At 44.5% G+C, this 7,455-nt stretch overlaps 1 pseudogene; it reads left to right on the top strand.

Moving 5' to 3' along the window:
• The first annotated feature begins 213 nt into the window (after positions 1-213).
• LOC120840494 lies at positions 214-4,385 on the top strand (annotated as a pseudogene).
• The last annotated feature ends 3,070 nt before the right edge of the window (positions 4,386-7,455 follow it).

Here is a 7,455-nt window from a genome sequence, read left to right as displayed (position 1 = left end):
GGTCGAACTCGAACCGCGGCCGGTTCGCGACACCCCTACGCACATTAGAGTGCCTAGAATATACCGGCTAGTGTGACGAGCGCCAGCGCTCCCCTAAGGGAGAGGGTGGCAACTCTTGTTATGAATGCCCACCGAAGGCAGCAGAGGGCGCTGGCTGTCGGGTGGGTGCTGCCGCAGCAGACAACGCGGCTTTCTAGCTTTGGAAGTGTACAAGCGGTTGCTCTTCTGCGTATATGTGATTGTTCTTCTGGTGCGCGCCTTTTTTTGTTCACCGAGCTACAGCGGCTGTTCTTGATGCCACTTCTGCAGGCATTGTCACCATAAAATGTCCAAGCCCAAGAGGCAGTGCAAAGAGAGAACATGTTTTGTCCCGCTGTGCACGAGTGGCTACCGTTCGAACAAGCAGCAAGTGTCTCTGTTCACGGCACCTGCCGACGCTACGCGGCTGGCGGAGTGGGAAAGGGCGATAAAAAGAGAAGACAGGAGGTTGACATTAGCATCTGTCGTGTGTGAAAAACATTTCGAGGAGAGCTGCATTGAGCGCGCGTTCAAGGTGACGGTAAACGGCGTGGTGAATGAGATCGCTCGAGACAAACCACGTCTAAAGCCTGATGCTGTGCCAACATTGTTTGAGCAATATCCGAAGCATCTAGTGCCCAAGAAAGCACCAAAGAGAAAGGTGAGGAACCTTTGCTTACAGGAGCCGCCTCCACAAAGACGCAGAGAAAAATCCCATCCGCTGGACGGCGGTGTGATCGGCAACATTGCAACGGATGAAATTGAAAGTTCCGTTTGTTCTGACGATTCGGCCGCGTGTGCCAAACGCACCGAAAGGTTGGATTCGCAGGGAGAGCCGGCATCACAGTCTCAAAGCGACAACCAGCCTGTACTACAGTCATCAACCGAGAGTGGCCACCCATTTAGTGGTATCTCGATTCCTGCAACATGGATGGAAGTTCCAAGTGTATCTAATGACTGTTGTCCTACGCATCCTGCGAAGCCGAGGAAAATAATTTCGGAAACCTCTTCATTGAAAGAATGGTAATTTTTGGCAAGGTCTTGCCTGAGCGGGGGTCCATTTTAGCCACCGTGTATCTAAGAGGAAGGGAGCATAGCAAACAGGTGCTTGCAACCCGAAGTGAGGCAGAATTGTTGGTGAAGAAGATTTCCATGTGATCCTTTGCTGTGGCTGTGGCATGAAGCCAGTGTCAAACAAGTACTCCATGTACAGAAAAATGTTCTTTGCTGCTAGGTGCCTGTTAACAACTGAAACCGAAGGAGGTTCTTGCGCCCAGTGCAAATATCAACGAGTGCTTGCTCAGAACAAGATGGGCAGGTTGAGAAAGCAGAAGGGGTCCACATGTGAGAAAAGAAAACACCACAACACATCCCGCACTCTCACAAGAACAAAAAAGAAATTGGCTCGCGTGCAGGCACAAGTGGCTCAAATGAAAGAGGAAAATAAAACAATAAGCGAAGAGGCTCTAGAAGCGAGGATCCGGGCACTCCCTCAGAAACAGAAGCTTGCTGTCAAGAACTGCTTCACTGCTGCTCAACGGAAGTCGCTCAGAGGAATGACTTACGATGACGAATGGATTGTTGAGAGCATAATGATGCGGATGCGAAGTCCGAAACTTTATGAGCACTTACGTAAAGAAAAAGTCATGATCCTCCCAGGCCGAACCTGCCTTAAGAAATATCTGCAGCGCTTTGAAGGCGGTTTTGGTTTAAACCCAAAGGTGTATGCTGCTCTGGCTGAAAAAACGAAGGACATGGATGACTTCAGCTGCCATGGTGGTCTCGTAATCGACGAGTTGAAGTTATCAGAGCACCTTGATGTGAAATCTAATGGTGAGTTTCACTGTTGAGTCCAGAACCCCACTGAAATAATAGCGTATTGTTGCATTAGTCACATTGGTTTAATTTGAGGATGTCCAGTTCTAAAAGATCATGAGTATGCTTGGTCTAAGCTGTGCATTCCGTTTTCTGAAAGCCAGCTCGCCTTGGCCTCAATTGATGCCTAGGCAAAAATTCACAAATGAAGATGTGTAAGAAAAAGTTAGGGACTAAATATATTGTATTCTTTATTTTATTTTTGCAATTCAGGTGGCATTGAGGGCTTCGTTGATCTTGGCGAGCAATCACCAAGTGACCAGAAAGGCATTCTGGCAGACCACGGCATGGTTGTACTTTTCCAGCCATTCACCGGTAAGCCGCATCAAATCTACGTTCCTTAGGGCTACGATTTAGGGACTGTTGCCAACACTACATCCATGTTATTTCTGATTGTGCCTGTTTTAGGGAACTGGACACAGATACTTGGTGTTTTTGCTGCGAGAGGCAATGTGAAGGCACCAACTCTTGCTAAGATCATCATAGAAACCACCATCCTTGCAGAACAAGCTGGCTTGGTTGTTAACACCGTAACATGTGATGGTGCCAGCTGGAATAGAAGCATGTGGCGACACTTTGGTGTACAAGGTAAAGGGGTCATGCAAACTTGCAGGGTGTAAAGGGAAGACGCGGGTTCCAAAATAGAAAAAAACCTGAAAAAAATATTGATTTTCTGGAACTGTTTTTTCTACTCTATATGGTGCAATATATCACCCAGTAAAGTTCCTCTGCATTGCTGGGTTGAGTAATGCCATGTTAGCGATAAAGTAGTAAATGAGCCCTTAAAACGTGATGAAAAGGCGCAGCTTTGGAGAATTTTAAATCGCGAATGGCATGGCGGATTTTCGCCTTCTTGGGCACGTTCGAAAGGACGCCTTTTACACTGCGCGGCGAAACATTAAAAATGTTGTAACTTGCAAACTGGCGGTCGGATATGCCCCAAACTTTGCACCGCCTAATCTAGTAACGAAGTAGAAAACTGGTGCAAATTTCAACAACCTATTTCTAGCATTTCAAAAGTTTCAAACCCATGTCCTCCGTCAAATTGTTATCACTTCTTTTGTTTTAGTCTCTGCAGATGGCCGCATCAAAAACAGCACACGGCATCCTGTGGACCCAACGAGGCAGCTCTTCTTCATTTCAGATTTTCCTCATTTAATTAAGAATGTTCGGAATGGATTTGTCGCAAAGGGCTATTTGACACCATCTGGTCATGTCCACAGTGGCGTAGTACAGGCAGCCTGGGAAGTGGACCGTGACAATGTAACATTGAAGGCCATGCCTAGCATTACGCTTGCACATATCAAGCCCAACTGCTTTGAAAAGATGAAAGTAAATCTCGCTTTCCAGCTTTTCGGGGATGAAGTTATTAAGGGGCTCTTTGAACACAGGAAGAGCGCCAGAGCATTGAAGCCTGGCAGTCCAAACGCAACGTTTTTACAAAAATTTTTAGTATATCTGAATGAGTGGGAGGCCCACGCGAAGCCAGCTGGAGGAGGTTTTTTGACAAGAAGTACAGCTTCTGGGCTCAGGGTCACAATTAAAAGCACGCTTGACCTGCTATCTTACCTGAACTCTGTTGCAGGATTTACATACCTTTTAACTGCTCGTTTGAGCCAGGACAAACTAGAAAATCTCTTTGGGATAATCAGGCAATCCGCAGGCTGTAACGACCACCCAACCGTGTCACAACCCTTAGTAACTGTCAACGTCTTGTCCTTTTACAACCTTGCGAGGTCACCAAAGGGAGGCAATTGCCCTCCTGCAGTCGTTAAATCGCTCTTGAGTACTGCAGATGTGCCCACTGTCACAGCGAAGTGTCTGTCGGACCAACTGGACCATTTTCTGGACAATGGAAACATTGATGAAGCAGAAGACGTTCTTCAGTCCATTCACCGAGAAAATGACCATGAAGGGTATTCTAACAAAAAAAGCAACGCGGCTTTGGTGTACTACGTTGCTGGCTATGTGTCTAGAAAAACGGTAGCTAAGAATGCATGCACGAGTTGCGCAGCCGAGTTGTGCGTGTCTCAAAAAGAAGCGATGAATGATGTTAACTCTTATTTCACGGCTCATTTTGATAACGGTGGGCTTATTTATCCCACTGATAACCTGGCAAAGACAGTAGCAGCCATGGAGGATGCATTCACTAGCTTCTTCAGCAAGAACAGTGTGCATGAAAAGAGCATGCAAGAGTTTGCACGGAGCCTGCAGTCCTCGAAATTGCCTCAGATAGGGTGCCCGAGCATGGAAAGAAAACCTTGGCAACTGTAGTGAAGTTCTATATTCTTTTAAGGTTTAGATTTTTCTTAAAAGGTTTGAACAGAGACCGCGAAGGCCAAAGGCAGCGACTGAAATATCTTAAGTTGCGCCACTGCCAATAGCTTTTCCTTGCTCAAATTGATGTTAGAAATTTTGAATGCAGGCTTTCATAATTTGTATTTTGTTCCTATTTTGTTGATTCCAATAAATGTCTTACATGCCTAATAAAGTAAAACGTGAAACTATTTCGAGTCCCGTTATTTTTCTCTTCGCGATTATTATTTAATGTTCTACCACAGAAAACTGGAATGGACAGGCTAACAACTGCCACCGGCATGGGCACATCACCAGCCAGTTCCAAAAGAAAAGAAAAAAGCACGAAAGAAAAAAAAAACCAAGCGCAACCTGATGCCACAACACCGCTCAAGTACCTGCAGTAAATGCAAAAACAAGAATACCCGGATAACGCTACCAGCTGAGCGGTGCCGGCACGAACTGCTAACTACGCCTGAGAGAAACGTTCCTCGCAACCTGACACTAACACTTAAAAATACGGCCCAGCGACGCCTTGCTCACGACGCGCGATAGGAAACCTGACAAGCGAGCGGACCGGCAGCACCCACCCTTACAGCAGCGCCCCTGCGCGGCCGCCGATGACATTCATAGCTCTCCGTGCCACCCCAGCGGGAGCGCTCGGAACACTAGCCAGTATATTTCTAGGCACTGTACGCACATGGCACGTTGGCAGGCACGGCATCTGTGGCATGGTTACAGCAGATATTCAAGAAAGTTAATTTGTTTTACTGCTGCGAGTACTGAATAGTGCGGTGATCATTAGTTCATTGGGCCTGCCACTTCGTCGGAGCGTGAAGGATGGATAGCAAACGGTTATCAACTCAAGGTAAGGACACTTTGTTTCTTTTCTTGGTGCTTGCTGCATTGCAAATCGGCGAATTCGTAGTTATAAATATGCGGAGACACCTTTACCTTTATGGTCAGTACAGGGTAGGAGCCTGCACGAATGAAACTTTACAGAAGAGAATTTTTCGAGCTGTCAGTTCGAAAGTCGCGAAAGGGCGCGAAAGTTGACGCAATGTAATCAAGTGCTAGTGCGAAAAAGGTAGTTCACTTTTGCGGTGAGCAAAACACTATTCTCTTTTCTCGGAAAGACGCAGTACTTTGGAAACACGTTTTTGTATAACTCAATGCCACTTTGGAGCTGGAGATAAACTTTTGCTGGAAAAAAACACCCAGGAACACCCAGAAACGTCTCTCTCAAACCTCTGTAATTATGCAGAATGTATAACTATGTTATAAACGCTGCAACTATGCAGTATGTGTATAGTTACAGCATATTAACTGCCCTAACACCTAGTCGTTAAGTATCGTGAGCATCGGACTTAGTCAATATGGTCACAGTTCCTTTTTTCTTTGCAACGTAAAAATACATGCACCTAATTATCTTCTACCAGAATTTGCCCATCGATTATGGACGTACTGCAATATTGCCGAATGCTCTCCTTCGAGCAAAATAGAATTTTAGTTGATCCATATTTCTGACCAGTCCGAAATGCCGCCTGCAAAGCCTTGTCGGGTGGCTTTGGCCGCCTTTTGCTGCACATCGAAGACTTGATTTATAAATAAAGAAACTCCTGTTTTATTAAGGGGAAACGTCATTGTTCCTTATTGCAAGCTAAATATGAAGACTTATATAGGTCATGTAATAATTTCACCTATATTGATGCTCCTAGGAAAGCTGCAGGAAAAACTGGACGTGGAGGAAACTACCGAACCAGAGGGCAACACCTGAACAACAGGACGACGGCCAAGCAAGGGGAGGCCGAATGAATGAATCTCTTAATTACAATAAAAATGGCAACCATCATCTACTACAGTTTCATTGTTCAGTTATCACAAACGGTTTCCCCAATTGGTTCCAATTGGCTATACTCAATTGGGTATCAACAATTGGAACCAACTGGGATTTTTTCAATGAGGAGTCCGAAATCACAAACGGTTTTCCCAATTGGTCGTGCCCAATTGGTTCCAACTGGCAATGCTCAATTGGTTTTCGACAATTGGAACCAATTGGGATTTTTTCAATGAGGAGTCCGAAATCACAAACAGTTTTCCCCATTGGTTTCAATTGTCAGAAACCAATTGGACCCAATGGACATTTTTAACTGGGCACTTCTAAGAAAGGGTCGTACAGACTAACGTAAAAGTATGGGCTAGTTGGCATTTCTTGATTAACAATTAAAACATCCCAAGGACACGGGCAAGAACAAGAAGCCAGACGAACAAGGCTGAATGGAATGTCGTACAGACATTCCATTCAGGTCACGGGGCGAGGTGGGAGAGGGAGGGTGGATCCGCGGCATGAAGGATCGAATAATTCACCTCCTGCCACATATCAAATAGCGCACTACAACAGAAATTCATGAGGCATATGTAATCGAAACAAGTGGTCCTGGTAAGTGGCTAAACGAGCCATCAATTGACATTGATAGATAATGAACTTTTTTTTTAGAGCACAAGTAAACATCTAGAAAATGCTTCTTTTTATTATTGTCTTTAGGTCAATGCGTTTCAAATAAAATTACAACTGCGAGTGTGCCTTGTATTATCGTTGTTTTTCACTTAGACCTTGCTTTTTTTTTTCTTTTGGCGCTTAAATGTAGGCAATGAACCAACCAACCCAACTCACCATTTTGTTATTCTGTGCTATTGTTTTGTTTTTAGTTTCCCATTATATGTGTTTTTAGTACGTACTATAACTTTTGTTTGTAGTGTTTTCTTAAATATTTTCTAGATTAGTGTCATATTTTCTGTGATACCCTCGCCGACGGGGATCTTCAAGGTTTAATCAAATAAATAAATTAGTACTTTGAGCAGTTATCTCGCCGAGACAATAAAACCAAGCCAATAGATCGATTGAAATGTAGTTTTACTAGACATGTCTTGAGGTTTTTGCATACAGTCTACCTGCAGGGTGATGGTATTTACATACACGGGGTGATCATGTCTTCACTTTACAATTTTAACAAAATAAAATAAAAGCAGCACACCATTATCAACCTTAGCTACTTACAATAACAAAATGCACAAAAATTTAAACAGTCACTATACGAAGAAAAAGGTACATGCAACACTTATACTAAATGTTCCTTTTTTTCTTCCCTACACATTACTAGGAGAAAAAAACACACAAAAAAAACAAGCAATTCTTAGGTACACATGCATCTCGCTTTTCGCACTTGTGGTGGTCCGCTCGGTCCCAGTCAGTGCGCTGGTACGACC

This window comes from Ixodes scapularis, unplaced genomic scaffold (assembly GCF_016920785.2).
Source record: "Ixodes scapularis isolate PalLabHiFi unplaced genomic scaffold, ASM1692078v2 ptg000549l_1___fragment_3__unscaffolded, whole genome shotgun sequence".
Lineage (NCBI taxonomy): Eukaryota > Metazoa > Arthropoda > Arachnida > Ixodida > Ixodidae > Ixodes > Ixodes scapularis.
The sequence above is the reverse complement of the archived record's forward strand: the minus strand, read 5'-3'. Positions and strand labels throughout refer to the sequence as shown.